Raw genomic sequence first — 24,969 nt, 5'->3', positions numbered from 1 at the left:
TCTGGGACACTAAGTAATTATAATTACGGTAAGATCAGTATGGAAGTGAAAACAAGCCAGTTGAAAAGGAAATATGTGTTCAGACTGACAATATGCTGTGGTGCAGTGGCTCCGTGGTTTAGGATGCTGTGTTCAGACTGTGTTCAGACTGACGATATGCTGTGGTGCAGTGGCTCCGTGGTTTAGGATGCTGTGTTCAGACTGTGTTCAGACTGACGATATGCTGTGGTGCAGTGGCTCCGTGGTTTAGGATGCTGTGTTCATACTGTGTTCAGACTGACGATATGCTGTGGTGCAGTGGCTCCGTGGTTTAGGATGCTGTGTTCAGACTGTGTTCAGACTGACGATATGCTGTGGTGCAGTGGCTCCGTGGTTTAGGATGCTGTGTTCAGACTGTGTTCAGACTGACGATATGCTGTGGTGCAGTGGCTCCGTGGTTTAGGATGCTGTGTTCAGACTGACGATATGCTGTGGTGCAGTGGCTCCGTGGTTTAGGATGCTGTGTTCAGACTGTGTTCAGACTGACGATATGCTGTGGTGCAGTGGCTCCGTGGTTTAGGATGCTGTGTTCAGACTGTGTTCAGACTGACGATATGCTGTGGTGCAGTGGCTCCGTGGTTTAGGATGCTGTGTTCAGACTGTGTTCAGACTGACGATATGCTGTGGTGCAGTGGCTCCGTGGTTTAGGATGCTGTGTTCAGACTGTGTTCAGACTGACGATATGCTGTGGTGCAGTGGCTCCGTGGTTTAGGATGCTGTGTTCAGACTGTGTTCAGACTGACGATATGCTGTGGTGCAGTGGCTCCGTGGTTTAGGATGCTGTGTTCAGACTGTGTTCAGACTGACGATATGCTGTGCTGCAGTGGCTCCGTGGTTTAGGATGCTGTGTTCAGACTGTGTTCAGACTGTGTTCAGACTGACGATATGCTGTGCTGCAGTGGCTCCGTGGTTTAGGATGCTGTGTTCAGACTGTGTTCAGACTGACGATATGCTGTGGTGCAGTGGCTCCGTGGTTTAGGATGCTGTGTTCAGACTGTGTTCAGACGGACGATATGCTGTGGTGCAGTGGCTCTGTGGTTTAGGATGCTGTGTTCAGACTGTGTTCAGACTGACGATATGCTGTGGTGCAGTGGCTCCGTGGTTTAGGATGCTGTGTTCAGACTGTGTTCAGACTGTGTTCAGACTGACGATATGCTGTGCTGCAGTGGCTCCGTGGTTTAGGATGCTGTGTTCAGACTGTGTTCAGACTGACGATATGCTGTGGTGCAGTGGCTCCGTGGTTTAGGATGCTGTGTTCAGACTGTGTTCAGACTGTGTTCAGACTGACGATATGCTGTGGTGCAGTGGCTTGCACTGCTACCTCACACCCCAGAAGACCTGGGCTCAAATCTCTGCCCTGGCAATAGATGTGTGGAATCTGCATGTCCTTCCTGTGCCATTGCGGAGCTTCTCCTTGCTATAGGTGTGTGGAGTCTGCATCTTCTCCGTGTGGCAGTGTGGAGTTTCTCCTAAGGTGAAGTAGGATTGCCAGTAGTTGCGCATGTTGTCTTGGGTTGGTGTTCCACCCTGGGTTAGTGCCTGCCGACTCTGGCATGGGCCCTGGGCCTGTGTGACCCTGCATAGGACATGTGGGTATGGAAGATGGACCAAATGTGAATATACTAAATAGATTAAAAACCTTATATGAGTTTATATGAAAGTCAACCTTGCCTTGGTAGCATCCGTGAGATGTAAACCCCAAACCCAGGGTGTGGTGTCTCTCCCTGCACACGTCCGAGCAGCATGTGGACCTCAGAAAGCTCCAGGCGGCTTTCAGAGTGTGAGGTGAATGATGGATATCCTAACTGGGCACCATATGGTCCTGCTTTACAGCAGCACTTCTCATTTGGAAGAAGCTGGTGGGGGGAAGGAAAGTGACTGTTGTTGTCTCACCGCGTAGGATAGGTGCTGCAAATAGGAAACATTTTACTTATGTGGTACAGTAGGTGCTTTTATCCAAAGCGGTGCACGTTTGAGAGAGAGTCAGCCAATCATGGGAGCAATCGGGAGTCAAGGGCCTCACCCAGGGACTATCTGCCGACCCAGGGATTTGAACTAGCAACCTTCCGATCACAGGCACAGAGTCGTAACCTGCTGAGCTAAACACCACCCCCAAGTCAGGCTTTGAGAGGAAAAATTTCATATACAGTATATATATATAAACTCGGCATGTCCAGCAGTACGATAAAATAAAACAATACGCTACGTGTTAAAATAGCTGGGATTCAGCCTAAAAGCGGACTGCCCCGTTGGAAGCATAGTGAAAAATCAGAGGGAAGGGAAGCAGGTCAGCCAGGGCCCAGACGCCACCATAAGGACTTTCTGGATTGTCACGATGCCAAAGAACCTCTCAGGAAGGACCCCCAGGCAACGCTGCGGCCAGCCCCGCATGTTCATAGAAAGAGGCAGACCCTCGACAATCCTCCTCATGAACTGGCAGTGCAAGCTGCTTCTGTACTCTTCAGTCCAAAGCCATGCAGAGTGAGATGAACTCATTCTCTGCCTTTCTCCCACAGTTCCGGATAAGACATATTATCATAATAATAAACATTCAAACATAGAGAGGGGACTGAAAAGGGGCACTTATCCCGTCAGGCGCACATTAATGACTTGAGCAGCACAAGGTAACTCTAATGTAAGAATAGTGAAATGAACTGGCTTTGCAACCTTTCACAGGATCCGTGATTAATGATATATGAATAATTCACTCTTTTAAAAGTAATTATCAACCCAGATGTATAATGATATTCAAAGCTTGTATGATAACTATATAAATCTAACCAGGTTAAATTCCCAAAATGTTTCCTCCAATGAAAACATTAGCGAAAGTGGGGGCCACCCCCTATTCTTCTTGGTAGGGTGAGTCATGTGACATCCCCAGTCACCGTGATTTATGTCACCTGTCTCTTTCTCTGGTTGTCACTTACCACAGGTCGAGCTTCGCTTTGTGCTGCAGTAACCGTGGCGACCCGATGTGGTAACGCCAAGCTGCAGATCCCGCTTGTACCCTTGGCCCCGAATCCTCAGAAGCCAAATTCCTCTCGCTGAGTGGTTCTGTTCCCTGAGTCTGCCAGATTTTTTGTTCCATTTACATTTTATTTATTTAGCCGATGCTTTTATCCAACGCCACGTGCATTTGAGGGAGCAGGTTCAGCCAGTCCCTGGGGCAACTGGGGGTTAGGGGTCTCGTTCAGGGGCCCAACAGCGAAATCACTCAACTGACCCTGGGATTTGAACTAGTGACCTGCTGATCACAGGCACAGCATTTTAAACCACCAAGCACACACTGTCCCTACAATTACTTCACAATTAATTCATAAGCGCACACAGACACACACACACACACAATAAAACTGTATAGTATAGCTACAGAATCACTTTGTCCTGGATTTTTTTTTCACAATTCTTCACCATACACACAATACACAGATATGCTTGTAAGAGAAGATAATGGGCAGGCAACTCGGTAAAGATAAGTCAGGCGATAAGCCACTGGAACCAGCTGCGGCCATTTTACTACCGACAGACAGCAACACAGCGGGAAATGTAAGGAATCCGCCGTTACGGATGTTACACTGACTACGGAGCTGGTACAGATGGTGTCCCAGTTAGAAAACAGGACAGGCTTGGAACCTGACTGTGTCTGACAGGTCACACCACTGACACGCATGTGTACGTCGAGTTTTAGGAGGTGTCTTTGGACGGGAATGAGATGCGCGGGGAATGACGAACAGCGTGACGGAACACTAATGGCTAAAGAATCAGAGAAGCGCTTCTCACGAAGGGGTCACAGTGATTACGGTAAAAGTTTGGACTTTTATTTTTTTATTTTTTTTTGGGGGGGGGTGACTTTTTATTTCTGCTTCATGTTCTCCAGGGACTTTCAAACACTCCCTTTCAGATGTTCATTTGAAATATATATTTAATTTGTTTCTGATGCAATTATTTAATGTTTTTAGAATATTCAAGAACATTAAAAAAAAAGCATTAATTCAAATATGTGCTACTTCACTGCCAGTACTTGCATTACAGATAAACAAGCAATTTTTTTTCTAAAGCAGCGTACAGGGAAAATATTCCATCTGTCCAAATTCAAATGAGACAACCCCAAAGGTGCCTTTCACAGCTCTGAAGGTGAAAAGTGTGGAAGTTTAACACGGCTATTATTAAGAGCGTGTCATGCTGTTTTTAAAAAGGTTAAAAGAGAAAAGAAAAAAAAAAATCAGTATCTGATTCTGAGTAGCTCTAAAAAAAGACATGAAAATTAAGTCTGGGCACAGGTTGCATTTTTTTATTAAACCAAACGTGGAAAGAGGAGACCAGGTGTTTGCTGCTTATTAAATATTGATAGGGGTTATGAGGGTCACAGAAATATGAATATGCCGCTGTGTCTCCAACTCAACTCATTTCTCTTATTTCCGTCTGGCAGATATGTGCGGCTTAACATGTCATGTAGCTGTTGACAATATTTTACATTTCATTAAATATGAGGACCTTTGAGGCCACAAATCTGTGTTGCGGGAAACAGCGGGTCCTTATCTCTCAAGTGGACCGACCTAACTATCGATTTTAAGCGAGAGAGTCGGGATTAATTGTACCTCAAATGTAGCCGCAATTCAGCAGTCGTTATAAATAAACAAAGTAACAATATCATGATAAACACTAATATATGTTTTGCATTGTTTTTCCACCATCTGAATTGCTGTGCACGGTCAGAATTATCTAGCACAGTTTTTATCGTTTTGCGCTTTCTGTATTGTTTTGTATTTAGACGTTCCTAACAGAAGGTGGCTGATGAATTAAAATCGGTAATGCACTTGTTGCGCACGGCCAATAAAGACCTTGAATCTTGAAATTCAGCTGTACTGCATTGTAGCACAGCCATTAGAGCAGCAAGGCCGTCCCGTGGAAAGGGTACGTCTTTAATAACCCCTGTGAGCACTGAGGTATAGACATTGGCGATCTTGACCCACAGTGTAGCAGATCAAGTCTTAAAAAGGTACACATCAATTCTTCCTTCTTCTAATGATGTCTTACTACAGATATACACATATAGCTTAGGGGGTCCCAACTTTTTGATGCCTGTGGATCAGTTTATGGAGGTATAGTGTAGGCCTATAGATATTTCACAGGCCGGTAAAACAAGCGTTTCGAGTTTCCCCACACTAAGATTTGCTGTGGTGGGGGGGGGGTGCCTAATTAAGCTAGCTGACCAGCACAGTGGATACTGTCCATGCTGACATGCATTTGACTGTGACCCTCACAATTAATCATTAACATAGTGAGTCGGCTTGACAGATGGTAGGATACAGGTGAGTGAGAAACTGGTGCGCAAAGGCCACCGACCAGCAGCGATGAAACAGAGCAAGTCGGAAGTACACAAGTGTGCAAATAGTGTGCAAAAGAAACAATTAATTCTAACTGTCAGCAATTATATAGAGAAGGTCCTACAGGATGAGATGCTTATATGAAGATCCAGGCCTCCCAGAAGCTCCTACGTCAGCCAGACCCTGAAAACGCACAGGTGCCACTTTTCTCCACCACGCATTTCTAACGGAACGCCTGTCCGGCATGTTTCCTTATTTACTCGCCGCGGGTCGCGCAGCACCGTTCGGCAGACCTCACTTTCACCCTCGGCTGTAACCTGTGCACCGACCTGCGGGAGTTTTGGATGGCCGCCCGGAAAGCTGCCCGCCCTGGAGGACCGACGTCGCTCGACGGGCACCGCCGAAGCCGGTCAGGTTCCGGCGCTCGCGGAGCCGCCTTTTCTGGCCGAGCGCCCTCAAGTTATAGGACTGCCGATTTTTTATTTAGGGCTGACATTTTACAAATAGTACGCTTTAGTTACGGACATCGCTACCCTTTACCCAGGGACGCAGAGGCATGGTAGGAAAGGTAAAAGGGAAATTGCAAGCGCTGCATATAAACTTAGTTCTCACGCCAATAGCAGGCATTTCAGAACACCATAAAATATATATTTATTCTGGCATGTGTGGTGTAGTTCCCTATTATAAGACTTGTATAACAGCTGATATTTTAAAAATAGACCTATATCTAAATGGGATATAGTACCAGCAGTAAAACAGAGCGGTTTATAAGCCTATTAAGAGTGTTTAGGTTCCCTTTTTTTATGCCTTCAATTGGAGTCTGACCTCCTGTTTGCTGTGTTGACCTCCAATGTTAACTTTACCTACAGCTTTTTATGTAACATATAAACCGTAAGAGCATCACATTCCGTACGATCTGTCTGTAACGCCTGACATGCAGTCTGTTTGATCACTTACCCCACTCCGCAGCCCGGCTTCTCATGGGCAACTTTGAAGTATTGAAGTATACAGAAGATGATATACTGACTTCAGTTATAAACCAGGACAAGTGAGTATTTAGATAAAAATGACACAAGATGGAGGTCAAAATATTTTCTCAAGAGATGTGTCAGGTATATGGACTGTGTTTAGGTTACTTAGATTAATATCGACATCAATTAGTAAACATTAAAATTTAGTTTTACAAACAACACCATTCTAGTTCTTACTTTGTTTAATCTATACTTTAGTACATATTTCACATTGAGGTTGAACTTATTTCTAAGAAGTGCAAAAAATTATTGCCAGGTATGACTGACTGATCAATTTTATTCGTCCCTGGATTTTGAAAGGGGTTTTCTTGCATCATAGAAGCAAACTGTCAGTTGAAAGGCTGATGAATAGTTGATGAATGAATGTCATAAATGTTGACGGATTGCAGTGATAAGAAACAGCCGTTTCCTGTCACAATTATCTTTGACATTATGTTCAAATTGGAGCTTCTTGAATGATCTATCTATTTCTTTCCATATGGATTCTATTAAATACTATTTAAATGAGTTTCCCATAAGCAAATGTGCTCAGTTCTAGATACTGATCACCGATGACATGAGCTGTGGATTATTGCTCTTATTAAAACTACTAAGAATCATTCTGACAAATGTGGATTTTTTTTTTCCTGGCCCCAGATGCAGATAATTTTCATATTTATAGGGAAAAATAAAAACAGTTAAGCAAAAGAAAAAACTGAGAAATTAGAATTAAGCAGTGTGGTTTTACCAATGCATCACGAGCACTAAGACAGGCAGAGAGAGACAATGAGAGGTGGAGCGAGAGAAAGAGAGAGAAAAACAGAACGCAACGGGGGTGCAGTGACAGGACAGGCAAGGCAGGCGATGGCCTGGGGTCCTGAGCGGGGGGGGGGGGGCCCGAGGGCTGCCAGTCTCATAGTACATCGCAGCGACAAATCTGCTTTATTTGTGCATTGTGGTTTTCACAAAAGTGCAACAGACTTTCCTGTGTTGATATTATTCATTTCAATTTCACACTAAAGTAATTGCAATAATTTTACCGTATTGGGGGAAGCTGAGCTGGTGGGCCCCCAGAGTCCCGAAAATCACCCCTGGTGAGAGAGAGATGAAAACGAGGAGTCTGGGAGTAGACAAGAGACAAATAGAGAGTGAAGTTTGTAACTGACCTGAGGTAGGATGTAGAGCATCAGGCAGAACATGCTGCTTCAGCGACTGCTAAATAGGCTTACGTGTTTAAAAGTGCAGTTACTGTTTGCCGCAAACAGGTGGCCCCTAAACCACCAGGGGCCTCGCATACATGTGTGGCTTGATTTGTGTTAAACACCTCCGATGATCTCTGGTAATCTTCCGCGGCCAATTGCCATCTCTCTCATGTTTTCTTTTTTTTCCACATTGTCTGGATTCCATTGTAGAGTAACCTCCCTCTGCAGAGCTGTCTTGCTGTGTTCAAACAGCATGGATAAAAGTCCTCTTTGTTTGACATATGTGAAGCCGTTTGCTTTATATTAACATCGGCTTGTTGTATGTAGTGAAATATTTCACTTATATTCAATTATTGACTAATTTAGAATGAAGCTGCTTTTTATGGTGTATATTGTGATATGTAGGCTACACTTAAATTAAACACGGTATTTTATGCATAACTACGCCTAGAATGCTGTGTTGTTACCTCGGTCAATCCATCGGTAGATGGGTTGTTCTAAATTCATAATAGTAAAAGTTGTAAATGGGGACAGTCATATCTTTAATGTCATAGTCTCTGCAGTAGGTTATATGTTAAATTATTTCTAAAGTTAATAATTCATGCATGGTTTGGGAAACTTAAAAGAATATGTTCAACAAATGTGAAATCGCTATAAAGTATTGCTAGTTTCTACACTGCATTAAATAATTAAGGTGATTATATTTTAATATCTTGTCATCTATGAAATAAGGAGATTTCGGGATCGTTTTAGATTCAACTGCACGTTGATTAAATTTAATACACTCAAGTTGTATAGGCACATTACTCGTCTGCTATTTAATGGGTCAGTGCGATTATAAACTTCCCTAGTTTTTTTATTTTGGCGGTTGACAAATCACAGCCTAATTATTTCAATCAATCAATCAAAGTTTTATTTGTTAATTATCACTCAAGCGCCTCATAACGCCATCAGATGCAGACTCGGGCAATCAGGAGTCCTAACGTCTCTTAAGCTCCTCTTATATTTAAATGATATTCGGTTCCCTTATGCCTTGTAGAATATTGGTTCTTCTATGTATTAATAAGGCAGTAGCTGTTTGTCAGCTGTCAGGGTTACACTCATTTATCTGCCCGCGATCCGCCGTTTGCCAAAACGCCCTGTATATGAATCCGATGTTTCAGCGATTGTCAAACACATCGGCGGCGCCGGGCTTCTCCTTCACAACTCTGATGTTCCCCACTTTTTGTTCTCTCTTCTAATGAGTACAAATTTCATCATCCTGACATCAGCTGGGGTTTTTCTTCGCATTCAGCCCACGTCTTTTTTTTTTTCATGCTAGCGCCCCCCGAACAAAATATGATCCAACACTGCGGCAACTTCTCGGTACCGCCAGGGCCGCCGCTGCCTGACGAACGGGGCGCGAGATACAGGGAGAGGAAAACAAATAAAAGGCAAAAAAGATAAGTGCTCGCTGTGATAAGACGTTTGTCATTTGTGCCTGGCTATTTATAAGTCATCCTGTGAGGTTTATTTATCTTTTTACATCGTGCATAGTGAGACGGTGCTATTAATATAACAATTAAACGCGTCTGCGCGTTTCTCCGCGTCCTTTAAACGGGCCGGTCCGGGGCAATGGAAAGCAGCGGTGAGCAATGCAATACAAGGCAGCACGTACAGTATAGGCTGCTCTCATTTAAGGCTTAAATGAAGACAAAACTAATCTGAAATGTTTCGTGCTTGAAGCAGAGAAACAGTAACATATCTGGAAGTGTTTTTTTCTTTGTGCTTGAAGCGGAGAAGTTACCATGCGGTAATTCTGAATCACGTTAGGCAATTATCTCAGTGAATTGTATTTGAGACGGCAAGAACCTAACGAACAATCACTAGAACTTTAATATGGAGGCATTTTTCTGGCAATCAAAAAAAAAAAAAAAGAGACTGAGCTGTTATCCAAATGCAGTAGCACTACCTATCGAGGGGAGGGGGGATAAAGGGGAATTTAAGTAGTTTTACATAAAACGAAAACAACCCAGAGAAAACGCTGAATGAACCAAAGAAATATAATTTCACAGGAAGTGCCATTCAGAAAGAGAAAATGGAGTAGAGAGGCATTATTCCCAGCTGCGTGCAGATCAAAGCGGCCGGGACGCCAACAGCCCTAACGAGACGTCAGGTTTCGGGAGGCGGCGCTGCCACGCAAACATGACTGGCACGCGGGCATGTAGCTTAATGGGGGGTGTGTCTCATACAAAATAGGCAAAGGCCCTCAAGTCACATCATCTGCAGGCTGCCCAAATCCCACACAGGAATCCCACTGTGATCACCAAAGAGATGAAAAAATGTATCACCCAAATGATGTGTGCTGAGTTGCAGGAGACATTATAAACTAGTAATCAAAAAATAATAATAAAAAAAACAGGTGGCAAGGGATCCTCTGCTTCTTCAGACAGAAAGAACTTCACTGAAGAAAATAGTTTAGAATAACATGTTTTAATGATAAAAAATTTAAAATTTCCCAAAAGAGTCTGAGCAATTTGTATACAGAATGCACACTAATAGTAGCAATAATAATAATAATCCAGCCATCTTCAAAATGCTTGTACAGTCTCAGGGACGGGGCCTGCCGCCGTTCGACAGTAGAGGGCAGAGAGCCGGGGCTTGCAGACACAGACACACACACAGACACATACACACAGTCACAGACAAACACAGTCACAGACACACACACACAGTCACACACAGACACGGAGCAGGGTGGGATTCTGTACTCTGATCTCCTCCAACAGCAAAAACATTTTCAGCTAGGTGGAGAGGTCTCTCTAATGGTGCTTTCCCACTGCCACCACGAACTGAGCCTTAGTCGACCCGTACCGCAAAGCGATGGTTCTCCATCGTAAATTATCAGAGTGTTCCCGCGCGACCAAACTGAGCTGGCTGCATCACCACCATCTGATTGGTTGAAAGTACTGAAATATCTGTGACCTGCGTCAATATGCTTGGATTATCCAAAAGAAAAATGGGTTTATTCTTTATGTTGTTCATTATTAGTAGGATCCCGATGTATTGATGAATTCCAGATAACTCCGAACTTGAAAATTTCCAACCTCCTACTTAAAAAATTACTATAGAACAGTTCAACAGACTGGATAATGCAAACTTACGCAAGCGAATGCTAACTGAGCTAGCCTTTGATGCTAATATAAGACGGCGATTCTCATAAACGTGCCAACAGAAACAGCGGATCTCTATGCCCTGTGAACAGTAAACAAGCATCTCTTTGGTTTTACGTCACTGTCGCTCTCCAAACCTGGCGCCAATCTTTCTGCAGTGGAAAACCAAAGTGAGCTGGAACCGCACCTGTAACTAGTCTCTCTCTCGGGTACAGCCCGGTTCCTATATGCCGGTGGAAAAGTGCAATAAACAGCCCTGCCTTATTGTGTGAGTATGTACCCTGTAATAGACTGGCATCCTGCCCTAATGCCCTACCTACCCCAGGCTGTGTGTGACCCTGTACAAAGTAAGTGTTTGGAAGATGGATGGATGGATGGATGGACAGGAGCAACATAGTATGGCAGGTTTACTGATATCACACGCATCAGCCTCTCTACTGGGAGCCCGTGAGATGTTTCGCTTCACCCTGCTGGTCTCCAGTTCACTTTAGAGACAGTTGCTGTAACACACGGACGCCGACTTTTCTCGCAGATGAAGCCCGTGTGGGGGAGCGCGCCGTTTTACCTCAGACTGCTGCCGCTGACCCGCAATCGATGCCGGTGTTCAGCACAAAGTCCTCAGAACCACACCTGCCCGATTTGTGGACCCTTTTCAGGGAGGGTTGGGTGAAGAGAAAAAAAAAAACCAAACAAACAAAAAAATAAACACTGAGAGTTGGACTTCAGCTGCTTACTGAGGCCAGACAGAGATGCAGGCCGCACCTCCAAAACCGCGACACCTCGTCGAGGGGAGACGGCAGCCATTCCACAGCTGACAACACTTAATCCGGCACCGCTACGAAAATGAACAAAGAAGAAAAGAGTTGCCTAGGCAACCAAAGTCATTATAGTTTATCTTCACTGTGTAGGGGACAGATTCTGTCTTCAGAAGGGGTATGAAATGGTCATCTTTGCACACTCTGTGCAGGAGAATACAGAAGTGACAAAGGCACGCATCTGGTAACGTGTAATCACATGGGGTGGTCAGTTACCAGTGGCCTGTGATTTCATGAACACAGTGCTGCCTCCACATTTCCAGATCTTACTGGAATGCTGCCCAAGGAGGGGTCTGCTGCCTGCCACTTAGCATAGACCCCAGGCTCCCCTTGAATTAGTACTGGATGGAAGGATGGATGGATTTAACATATTAAGTGTGTAGCGGGTCCTTTGCAATTCACATTTTCCTTATTTGGCAGTCACTTTATCCAAAGGGATGCACGTTTTTCAGGAAGCTACAGGGTCACACAGTCCTTGGAGCCACTGGGGTTAAGGGCCTCACTCAGGGTCCCAACAATGGCATCACTCTGTCAACCCTGGGACTTGAACCCATGACCTTCTGATCAGAGGCACAGCATACTAACTGGCTGAAGCATAACCTCCCTCCCACTTAATGCTACAAATATGCCTTTTTCACAAGCATGTGTTCTACAAAGCAAGAGGTGAGACTGCAACTCTGTGCAGGTGGGTGCAGGAAGCAACCGGAAGCCGAGAGATGAGTGAGGAAAAAGATGTTAAATCCAACCAAAGACCACAGGCAGAATCTCACAGGACAAAAAGCCAAAAACGGAGTAAAGAGCGGATCATAGCATCGCCGACTGAGATCCGTCTGAGCTCGGCGCTCCCGCCTTCCCGAAATAGAACGGACAGAAAACAAAAGTGAGCAACTCTCCCTTAAACCAAAAAGATGTCTACACCAACATTTTAAGTTAGGTAACTGGAGCAATGGCTTGTCTGCGTACCACGAATGGTTCAGCTAGCCCGGCTGCCTGCGATACAGACGTGTCTATCCAGCTAATTCCCTTCCACATAAATGACAAACGGGAGCTTCATGGTTCCCCTTCTGCAGAGACATCAGGAGTCTTATCACACGAATTGTCCCGAAGGTCGGGTCCAGAAAGTACAAACCAGACCAAGGTTTTGTTTCAACCAACCAGTGGAGTGACTGTGACTCTTTATACTCAACTGCCTCATCGAAAGTAAATCTCTAGATTTTCCCTTTCTGGCCCTGGACCAATTCTGTCGATCATACTAGGATGTGAGCACATGTATGTTACCAGTAGCAAGCCGATTGTTTCTGGGGCTCCACTCATTCCTCTCAGGATGTTTCACAACTAAATTAACAGCTAGTGAGTAGAATCAGAAGAATGTTAGCAGAACAGGTTGCTTCAGCGTCTCCAAAATAAGGAACACATTTATTTAAAGGGGCAGTTCACCCCGAAACTGGAAAAAGTGCATGTTTTATAGAGGCTTTAGTTCCATCTATCCATATAGGTTGTTCCTTTGGGATTTTTGGAGATATCATCCATAGAAAGTAGTTTGGATTCTCCCAAATGTAATGTGAGTGAATGGCCTTCTTTCTATGGTATCTCAAGCAGCAGAAAAAACATTTAAAGAATCCAACAGCAAGGTCTATTGCCAGAAAGTATGACCTGTTTACTCAAGACAATCCACAGACTTCACAGTGACCGATTTAATGCATATTCTTCTACCGAACTCCACACACCAATGGTACTCGTGCTCGTATCTTCTGCACAGTGATGCATTTTACATGGTCAGCCCCTGTCTACGATGCCAAATGTGTCTTAATGTAAGTCAAGCTCCATTTTTAACACAGAATAACAACCTGCCATGAATCAGAAAGTTGGGGAAGGTGACAGGCTTTATTTCTCCTAATATTATTCATTTAATTGCCTTTTATTTTGTTCTGTGCTGGTTCAGATGCTGCTTTCATTTTCCCCCCCCCTACTTACTGCCATTTTTATCTTTGCTCTTCTTTTAATTTATTATCAGTAATCGCATGGAGTACAGAAGCTGCAAAAACACACCTGCACGATGACAACAAAGGTATTCCATTCCATTCATTCGATTAATAGCAGCAACATGCACAATAAGGCTAACAGTGGAAGCGTACTCGGCAAAGAGAGAGTCAGGCAAATGACGGACAAAATATGATTAAACCCAGAAGTGGAGTCAAAAAAAAAAATCACGTGAAATAAATATGCGCAGACTCCTGTGTTAAAGACAGACAATGAGAAAGGACAAATGGATATAAAGGATGAAAAGATAGTGGACGGGGAAACATTAGCAGGCCAAGTTTACAGCTTGTTCATTTTGTGATGCCACTGTAACAATAATAATTGATGTGTGTTCAGGAACCTGCAGCCCATACATCTGGTTACATGTCACTTGTTCCTGATTATTTTTGTCAGTCTACCTGGGCGCTTGATTATGAAGCCAGACATGTGCTCAGGCGGTGTGCGACTTAACACCTGGATCTTGCCTGGGGGCATTAATCAGCCCGTCGACTGCCTGAGCTCGCCTCTGATCAGGCTGCGCCGAGGGCCGGGGGGGTCAGCTCAGGTACCAGACTATACAGCCCCAGTTGCCCCCGGCACGGCATCAGCTCTTTCTTTGTCCTCTCACTGAGAACATCCCCAGTCGCTAAAGTAACTTTCCTTCACTGAGAGCACGCACGTGTAAATATACACAAACAGCTTTGCATCATAAGCAGCCCGCAATCTGCCGGCAATACGGTATCGATCCAAATCACACTTTGTACTCTGCCTTGAGCCCTGGATTAAGGAAAAGCCTTAAAACAGTGGAACAAAAATGGAAGAAGCTTTGCAAACATTACAGTTCGCTGTCCCATAAAGCGAGCATTTAAATGGTAGTTCGGGTTGCCATCAGACAAAACCATTTCACCCATCCATCAGGTACAGAAATAGTGACCGAAACCAATAAAATATCAAATAAAAATATGAACATAAATTTTTCAGCAATATAAATCAAACGGTCATCAGTGTTATTAAAAGTATTTTTAGTAGGTTATACAATTTATACATTGATTTATCTTCAAAGACTTAAAATTTCATGTGCATGACTCTATATTACACATGAAAGGATTCAATTACAAGAATAAACTAGAATCTCAATCAATTTTCTGTCGTATGTTAATGCAACTTCAACAAAGAGTAAAAAAAAAACTATACAAAAGTGTAATTTAAACGTTTAGTCAAACCAATTTTAAGCTTTAAGCTAATGATGCAATGTCCAGTAGTATACTGTAGGTACTAATTCAGTTGTAGATACATTGCACATTCAGAAGAATTTAATTGTGTTTCCTTCTAAATAAGCAATAAGTTTTCTCCCACAACTTTGTTCGATTGATAATGATGTAATTTTCCAGTCCTTTGGGGGAAAAAAATGTACAATAATAAATGTAATTAATAGAAAGTGAAGAAATAAACATGCAATTACTTGTGATTAGATTATGATTGTGATTTGCACATTTTTGTTTCTTAAACAGATTTACAAAGTTCCACTGGTACCTGTGCTGAATTAAAGATTTAATTTCTGATAGAATCTGATATGCTCGATCTATGATAGTGTTAAAACAATAATTAAACCAAAGGCTTAGTTATTATCAAAATACGTTTTCAAAAAGTAATTTGGATTTGCACCTTCACTTTGTGCAAACTGTACCATCTGAAACAGTGAGCTTTTAAGCCATGTTGATTATATCTTCCAGGCATTGGGTTGTCAATCCCTTACTGTTTACCAGATGAGCTTTTAAAAATACAGAGCAACACTTTCCAGTCCCCATATGTAATAAAAATCAATTAAATTTTGGAAGCAAAATCCGCAGTTGTTGCCATTTGTTTAGCTCTGCAAATAATCTATAAGGTCACTGTGTTCGTGTCACTTCTTTCTCACTAGGGCAGGATTAGGTCTTAGCTGTTAGTTAGCTTTTAGTTTTCAAACATTTGGGGGGATTTAGGCTCTTATTTGTTCACCATGTATTCAATGACTGTCCTGCAGGATCTGAAATTGTCGATTGTCTTTTCTTTCTAGTAATACTTTGCCACAAATTTGCAGGCTGTCAATCATGCATTCTTTGTGTTCTTCAGACGATCTGAAAAGCCGGCAGCTGATGTTAACTTTGCCGTGACGGTGTGATTAGCTCATGGGCCAAGCAGACTTTGATTTCAATCAGTTAAATGTTCCCAGCCTTGAAAACATCTTTCAAAACAAAATATGACATTCTTTTTCTACAGCACGCAAAGAATTAAAGGATTATTTTGTAACCGTTAATCGGTTGTTAAAATGATTAGGTCTCAGTGTTTTCTCCTAAACCATGTCTAACATAATTTCTTTTCAAACGTCACAGATTGTCACCTGGATAGAAAATCTCTTTGAAAAAGACATTTTGCTCAAAGGTAAGTTTATAACTAATTATATAGCAGCATGTCAAATCATTGGCAATGGACTTAACTAGACACTGTGCGTGTAACATCAATACAAGCCAGAGTCTTAGTTACTAATTCCTTTGTTTTGATGCATGATACTGTTTCAAAATATAATTTCATGCACTCCCACCCAAACCTGAGACCTCTGCGTTCTTGTTGTCCCTGACTGGTTTGTTTACATTTTTATTACAATTTCATGCCTCTCATAGAAAAAAGAAAAAAACACGAAATAATCCTGACTAAAAGCAAAGTATCAGCATATCAGGCTCTAAAGCTGACAAATAAAGAATCTTTTGATTACTGTTTTACAGTGTCTGGAGATCACAGAAAAATCCGTCTCACAGCTTCTTTCTGAGGCTCGTGTTCTTCACCTTGCTGTGTCTTCAGGCTAAATGTATTGACACTGACGTGAAGAGAGGTACCTGCGTGCTGCGGTTCCGTGTCCAGCGTTTATGTGCCGTTGACAGCCATCTCCGTCTGCTACTCCTACTGCTCATCAGCCAGAACTTAATCTATCAACAGTTATTATGAAGAAGGTGGAATGTGAGTGACCGGTTATACAGGGAGTAATGTGAGTGACCGGTTATACAGGGAGTAATGTGAGTGACCGGTTATACAGGGAGTAATGTGAGTGACCGGTTATACAGGGAGTAATGTGAGTGACCGGTTATACAGGGAGTAACGTGAGTGACCGGTTATACAGGGAGTAATGTGAGTGACCGGTTATACAGGGAGTAATGTGAGTGACCGGTTATACAGGGAGTAATGTGAGTGACCGGTTATACAGGGAGTAATGTGAGTGACCGGTTATACAGGGAGTAACGTGAGTGACCGGTTATACAGGGAGTAATGTGAGTGACCGGTTATACAGGGAGTAATGTGAGTGACCGGTTATACAGGGAGTAACGTGAGTGACCGGTTATACAGGGAGTAAGGTGAGTGACCGGTTATACAGGGAGTAATGTGAGTGACCGGTTATACAGGGAGTAACGTGAGTGACCGGTTATACAGGGAGTAACGTGAGTGACCGGTTATACAGGGAGTAACGTGAGTGACCGGTTATACAGGGAGTAATGTGAGTGACCGGTTATACAGGGAGTAATGTGAGTGACCGGTTATACAGGGAGTAACGTGAGTGACCGGTTATACAGGGAGTAATGTGAGTGACCGGTTATACAGGGAGTAATGTGAGTGACCGGTTATACAGGGAGTAATGTGAGTGACCGGTTATACAGGGAGTAATGTGAGTGACCGGTTATACAGGGAGTAATGTGAGTGACCGGTTATACAGGGAGTAACGTGAGTGACCGGTTATACAGGGAGTAACGTGAGTGACCGGTTATACAGGGAGTAATGTGAGTGACCGGTTATACAGGGAGTAATGTGAGTGACCGGTTATACAGGGAGTAATGTGAGTGACCGGTTATACAGGGAGTAAGTAATGTGAGTGACCGGTTATACAGGGAGTAATGTGAGTGACCGGTTATACAGGGAGTAATGTGAGTGACCGGTTATACAGGGAGTAATGTGAGTGACCGGTTATACAGGGAGTAATGTGAGTGACCGGTTATACAGGGAGTAATGTGAGTGACCGGGCAGTGGTACTTGTCAAAGGTCAGGCGGCACCATAGGCAGGCTTCCTCACTGGCGCCCCCTATCTGCGACAAAGTCAGCGTCCCGCCTAGGTCAGCTTATGGGTTGACTGGCTCTGATTAGCAGTTTCCTGTTTGTTCTGAATCCTTCAGAGTCCCGGCTAATAATAATGGTTAATTTCCTTGAGAATGGCGAGTGAAATGTCTCTTTCGGCAGAGGCTATATGAGGAAGCCAGATTAGTGTTCATCGTGACAGGTGTTGGGGGGGGGGGGGTCAGAAATGCATGGGGAGGGTTTATCAGATGGCTGGCAGGAAAATGGCCAGGGCAGGTCAGCACCAGTCCCAACAGCTGGAAAGAGGGGCCCCCACCCCCCCCACCCGCACGCCAGAGGGATAATCCCAGATCTTACACGACATGCTTAGCTCATGCTGCGCTGAGCCGAGAGCCAGAGGTGAGGTCAATCTCACTGCTGTAATCCCCATTCAAATTACTCCAAACCACTGCGGAGGGACCCAGCACTGCACAGCACTGTCACAGTGTCACTGGCATCATTATACGGAAGGAGTAACACCGAAAGAGAACAGACATATTTATAACAAAAAGTGTGTGCAAATCCAGTTAGTGCATGTGTGTATCATTGCTTAATCAGATGCATGCTCCCTATTCTACAGAATACAGCTGTCAGTCTGTAAATATGCAGTTCTGGCCGGGTAATTGGTCTGAAACTAAGCAGGTTTGTACCTGGCCAGGATGTACATGGCAGACCAACAAGGAAAGCTGGGTTGCTGCTGGAAGAGGTGTTGCTGTGGCCAACTGGGGGAGCCCATCCTGTGGTCTGTGTGGATCCCAGTGCCCCAGTGCAGTGACGGGGACACTGTGGCCAGCAGGTTAGCCCATCCTGTGGTCTGTGTGGATCCCAGTGCCCCAGTGCAGTGACGGGGACACTGTGGCCAGCAGGTTAGCCCATCCTGTGGTCTGTGTGGATCCCAGTGCCCCAGTGCAGTGACGGGGACACTGTGGCCAGAAGGTTAGCCCATCCTGTGGTCTGTGTGGATCCCAGTGCCCCAGTGCAGTGACGGGGACACTGTGGCCAGCAGGTTAGCCCATCCTGTGGTCTGTGTGGATCCCAGTGCCGGGGACACTGTGGCCAGCAGGTTAGCCCATCTTGTGGTCTGTGTGGATCCCAGTGCCCCAGTGCAGTGACGGGGACACTGTGCTGTAAAAATGGTGCCGTCCTTCGGATGAGACATAAAACTGAGGTCCTGACTTTCTGAGGTGGTACACGATCCCTGGGTAGTGCCCTGATCTCCTGGCTAAATTGCCCACTGTGGCTCTATCCAATCTGGCCTCCTAATCATCTCCTGTATCTAACTGGTGAATCCTCTCCTGCCCCCTTCACCACCTAAGCTACTGCATGGTGAGCGTACTGGTGCAGAGTGACTGCCATCATCATCCAGGTGGGGGCCAAACAGTGGTGGTGGTTGAAGTTGCTCCTGTAAATGTAACATGTATCCATACATTTACAGTGACAGTAATGTATGACATGTATGTCACATCTGCCAGGTGACACAGGAGGCCACCTGGGGGGGCACCTTCTGAGGGGGTGCCGACTTAGCAACCCCTGGTGTCAATAATGCCCCCCCCCCCACACAGCCACGGGCTTGCCACACGGGCTTCAACTGACACCATCACGCCCCGTTATCAATCCATCCATAAGCAGACCCTTTTCCCACCAACCTCAGATAATAAACACGCCCGGGATCGCAGTTGAAAAAAAAGGGCACTCTTTCTCAATTATGCCCCCAGCTCCTTTGTGGCGTAAACGTTTATTTCTGCATTTCCTGTGCACCCCCTCCCCTTCTAATCAGCCCTGCTGCACAAAGCTTAGGAAGAACCACATATTAAAAAAACAAAAAAAACAGGGGCACTGAGCGATAGGGCCCAGAAAATCCCGCGGGACACCAGCGCCTCCTATCTGCCGATCCCCCCTGCACTACCAGACGCTTTATTTGTGACCTAAATGCACCTCCAAGACCCCCCAGCCTAGCCTCTCTGCGTCTGAAGCATAATATCGCTTTGAACTGACAGCTATGAAACCCGACCGGTCTGCAGATAAATCGGCTGCATCCGGAGAAGAGCGCGTCGCGTGAGATCGACGCCCGGCATCGGGGCACCTCCGCGTGATTAAATACCTAGATTCTGCATCTTTCCCTTCATCCCTTCATCATAATGGCGATCAGCGCACAGGTGCAGAATCCCACTGGGTTGGATAAGTGGCTGGGGTTGCTTGTGATGCAAACGCCGTTCCTGGGGCGAGTTTATAAATTTTAATAGCGTTCAATCATCATACGGCGGTGTGGCGTTTTTCTGAAGTAATGAGTCCAAATCTCCAGGGAGTTTACGAGTATATTTTAAGGACCCCCTAGGGGAAAACCAGAGCCTATACAAATGGGTCCCGACAAGGGAACAGTTATGGGGAAATGAGGACTGCACTAGCTAGGAGATCTCGCCAAGCTCTTCTCTATGATCTTCCCTGTAACCTCGATTCACAATGGCGTGAACAATACATGAGGCTTTGCAACCTTAAGTGTGCAAGAAAAGGACTGTGAGATACAAAGTTCTGTCCCATCAGATGTCTGATAGCGACCAACTGTGCTATTTTATAGCAATTCGGATGAATCATAACGTAAATGCCACCTAAAAGCGACACTGACAGGATGCAGTGCTAGCAGTGAAGCCCGCTTTCTTCTGGAAAGCAAAATGTTTGATTACGACATTTAGCTATCCAGTAGTCTGCAGTTAAACTCCTGCCCTGCAAGAAACGACAGACAAACCCTTCTGACACCCCCTTTGCTTCCTTTCATCCGGAATAATATTTATCCTAGAGGGTGTCTGTCTTTTGAAGTCCACCGACGGACCGGCGCTGCTCCCATTCCACTTATTAGAAGGTGAACATTTCAAGAATCAGGCATGTTAGAAGCCGGCATGTAAGTTTTGTACTTTATGCTAAAATCTGACCCCATCCGGGAGGGTGAAGCCCGCGTTAATCGCCGGATGCGGTGCCCTGCGGATATCACGCGCTGGCTCCGCTCCTCTCACCCGTGACTCTGCCTGCGATCGGTCACGACGCCCAGCACTGCTCATTAGCGCCCGTCTTCCCCGTGGCAGAGCTGGCCGCTCCGGTTTACGGCTCGCTTAGGCCAAAGACCCCGAGCGTCACACCTGTTTTACTCACTCTCTCCACAACGGCCCTCCTGTCACCTTAACCGCCCCTGAAAATATACATTTGCGGGACAGACTAAAGTCAAGCAGAACGCGGTTATTTCAAAGGTCATGTCCTACTGTTCAGCTTTTCATTTTTTAAAGATTTCCCTCTTGCATGCTTTTATATTTTATTTATTTAGCATTTATCCAAAGCGAAATACATCTTGGTGAAAGTAGGGTCAGATAATCCCTAAGCCCAATGGTGATGTCACTCTGCCAACTCAGGGATTTGAACCAGTCTGGTCTTTGTACCGTCTGGTTACAGGTACAGCACCCTAAGCCACACTCCCCACTTTCTTTACTACTGCTACATGTCGAACTTGCAGCTACAATGGATTTTTAGCCCTGAATAAGAACGTCGTCCATATGATTTGTTTACATTAAGCCTTTGGGAGACCTCCACAGCTGTCCCACGATGCACAGCTGTTTCCATAGTATCACCCCCCCTCCCTCCAGAAGTGCATCACCTACAGTTATTCATTGCTAATACCATAGAACATGGCAGGCAATTCAATCATACATTGTGTAATTAAATTTAAATCACTATTTGTTTTTGCTGAATGGTTACAACCAGCAAATTAATGCATCATAAGTTAATTCTTTCATTCACAAGCAGCTAACGAGGAAATGGATTTGCTTTTGTGTTAAGAAACAGGATGAAATCCCGGTAATGAAGGACATTGTCTGCTATAAAAATGACATCTCTAACAAAAATATAAGTATATGTATTTGGACTATGAAAGCAGTTTGTAAATGTACCGATTCATGACTTGACTAAAGGTAACTACTATATATTCCCTATTACCTTTCAGTCAGAGCCCCTGAATAAACACAAAGCTCATTGCCTGTGTCCAGATGTCTCAAAGACACATACAGAGCTAAATGTCATTACTTAAGTTCTACTATAACTTTGCCCGTCACAATTTCATGCCCCCGGAAACCTTCCCCACATCTGTGCTAATGACTCCTCTCCAATACCTCTGTACATTGTCATTTCCTCTGATTATTACATTCTTATATATTGCTGAGCTGAAAACAAAAAGCCCTAAAAATGGTATAATACATTTGAATATTGTACATGTACCTTATTACATTTATTACATTTATTATATTCAGCCTTGTACTCTAATTATGATTGCATTACACTCTGTACCATAATTATTCATGCACTCTGTACCATAATTATTTATCCACTCTGTACCATAATCATTTCCACATTTCTGGTTTGGGTTTAACGTCCGTCGCTGTGTTGTTAGTGTCTTATGGCTCTGTCACTGCACTGGGCCAAAACCAGTCACCACTAACATGGCTGAGTGCCGATAAACTATATTCAGATGGTGGATCTTGAGCGTAAACGAGCGCAAACGGCTGGGCAGGCGGTGGCCCTCGGATGCAGCGATGGGCGGATGTTATCGGGCCAGCCTCAGCGTGACGCTGCCGCTCTCTGTCGCGCGTGTCTCAGTCCTGGGGGGACGCGCCGCGGCATGAGGACACGACGGTATCCTGCTAGGGCGCCGCTTTGGCACCTTAATGGTACGTGTGTGCACTGTTGAGCAGAAAGTTGCACTTTTACACCAGACCTGGTGTCAGAGACACCGAGAGTGATGTTGGCGACGAGACCATTTCCATCTCAATTATTGTCTGACCCCATTTTGTTAAAGAAAAAAAAAAAAAAAAAGAAGTCTCGTAACTCATTTGGGCTATATTAACAGGAAGCATGCCAAGACCTAGATGCACAGCCACCTATTCTCCATACCCACTTACCCGATCCAGGGTCACCATGAGCCTGTCCCAGGAAACAGGGGACAAAAGGCAGGAAACAGGGGACACAAGGCAGGGGAGGCCCTGGATGGGACACCAGTACATCACACACACACTATGGACACCGAATGGATACCAGAACCTGCCCAGAGCTGGGGGTGGAATTTAAACATGGGCACCTGAGTCAAAATTGAAACTAACTGGCAATTTGGACATCTATGCTATATTCACACTACTGTGTTGTTGGTTAAAAACAAATACAGATACAGATCTGTACTAAATAAATATGATCCCCATCCACACAAGCGCTTTCACATTGTTTACCATTTCCACCCACATTGAAAACGTACATGACACAGCTATTAGTGAGCATCAATACACTGACCGGTGAATTAGTTTCTTTTTACGCAAATATGTAGCAGTCACACTGTGTAACACACTATTTAGCTGCGAACGGGTCAACAGCCACCATATCCGCCATGTTGGTATACTGTTTGTAGGGTGATCGGGTGATCAGACAATAAGAGGGTGTAACTAGCGGGATCCAATCACGGAAGGGTCACATGATGAGAAGAGAGCAATCAGGGCACTTTTAAAGTCTTTATTTTCGTCAGTCTGTGTTTTCACTCGTTCACACTACATCGCTAAAACGGAATTTTCAGAAGTATCCGGCTCCGAGAGCATTGTCAAAAGTCTCCATTTCTGGGGACTGAAAACTCCGGGGTAGTGTGGACAAAAGGCGAAAACAGAGACTAATGTCTGCGTTTTTAAATGAAAATGTAGCAGTGTGAACATAGCCTTTGGCAGTCATATAGAGAGACGACGACTTCTGCAATAGGCAAATTGCCTTTTAAGTGTTTTACCTGGCTAGCTAACAGAAGGTATTATACATGGACTGAGCAGCTGTTTGTTTTCGTTAGCTATTTGAAACTGTTTTAAGGCTCAGTAAATTGAGGTGGCTATGTGGTAATAATGGTAATTCTATCATGGCACTTCACACCTTCGCATAAGCAGTTTGTTGGTACCATTTAGGCAGGCAAAATAATAATCATGTGTGCATTATGTGTATATTTGTCCCTCAGGGACAAATAAAGTTATTTGAATTGAATTTGAATTGAATTGAATCAGATACATGACTTAACCCACAGGGCAAGCAATTGTGTTTTTTCGTCACCCAAAGTGCAAATATCAAACTCCGCCTATGAATTCAAGTCCCCACTTTGGACACATGGGCTACCTGCTACTAGGATTTACACGACACTTTAAAAACAGTGCTTAAAATATTGGGTGTATCATACAGCATCTAGATGCACTGATGTATCTGAAAGCAATTCACCTGTTTAAAACACACACACACACACACACACATCATATTAATTATCTTATTAAATGCCTGATCAGGTATCTACTGCCAGCTCAGCTGGAAAGTTATTTATATTTTAATTATTATTGAAATCTCTTAGGACTTGCTACACAATATTTTTAAAGGTATTTACTCAGCAACCATTAACCTTATCCAATTAATAATGGTCTACCTTTTATTAAAAATTCCTCCTTGTGCCTTAACAGAGACAATCTGGCGCAGTGCTGTCGCTCATTAGCATGTGTAGCATAGTGCCGGTGCGTCTGTCTTCATAGTTGCTTATTCCACTGCTGTATATTCCTATATAGCGCCTTTCACAACATAGACACTCCACTGCACTTGCCAAGAGTGTGTGGCAGACCCTCACTGCATTATTTGTACGACACAATACATCCTATGTAGAGAAAAGGAATAAGAAGAGCAGAAGGCAAGAGAGGAGAGAAACCAAAAACTGCGGAGTCAGGAGAAAAAAAACCCCTGGGGGTCCAAAGTCCACTGGCTGCCCAACCCCCCCCAGAATGAGGCTGCTTTAATAAAGGCAGGGAGTGAACTGTGATCATAGTCAGGATCCGTCAGTGGGCCAGATCCCCAGGCAACAGACCGAAAGCCGGCCCGCGGCGTCGCAGACCGAAAGCCGGCCCGCGGCGTCGCAGACCGAAAGCCGGCCCGCGGTGTCACAGACTCAGACTTTGTTCTATTGATCCATGTTTCTGTCAGGCATTGATTAGCCGTCCTGCCCCAGGTGTGTCCCGTCCCACACTCTCTGCTTCCTGGGTGAGGCTCCAGACTCCAGACAGTAACCCCAAGCTGGATAAACTGTTGCAGTAAAGCAGCAACTATCCAAGTCGTTTTAAAAAGACTAAAGCCTGCCTATTGACATTTGAAAATTATTTTTATGTACAGTTACGTCAACGGCATGATTCAGCTTGCTAGGATAAGTGTAACAATGAAATCAAATGAAACTGAAAATT

The sequence above is a fragment of the Paramormyrops kingsleyae genome, chromosome 12 (genome assembly GCF_048594095.1).
Source record: "Paramormyrops kingsleyae isolate MSU_618 chromosome 12, PKINGS_0.4, whole genome shotgun sequence".
NCBI classification, from domain to species: domain Eukaryota; kingdom Metazoa; phylum Chordata; class Actinopteri; order Osteoglossiformes; family Mormyridae; genus Paramormyrops; species Paramormyrops kingsleyae.
The sequence above is the reverse complement of the archived record's forward strand: the minus strand, read 5'-3'. Positions refer to the sequence as shown.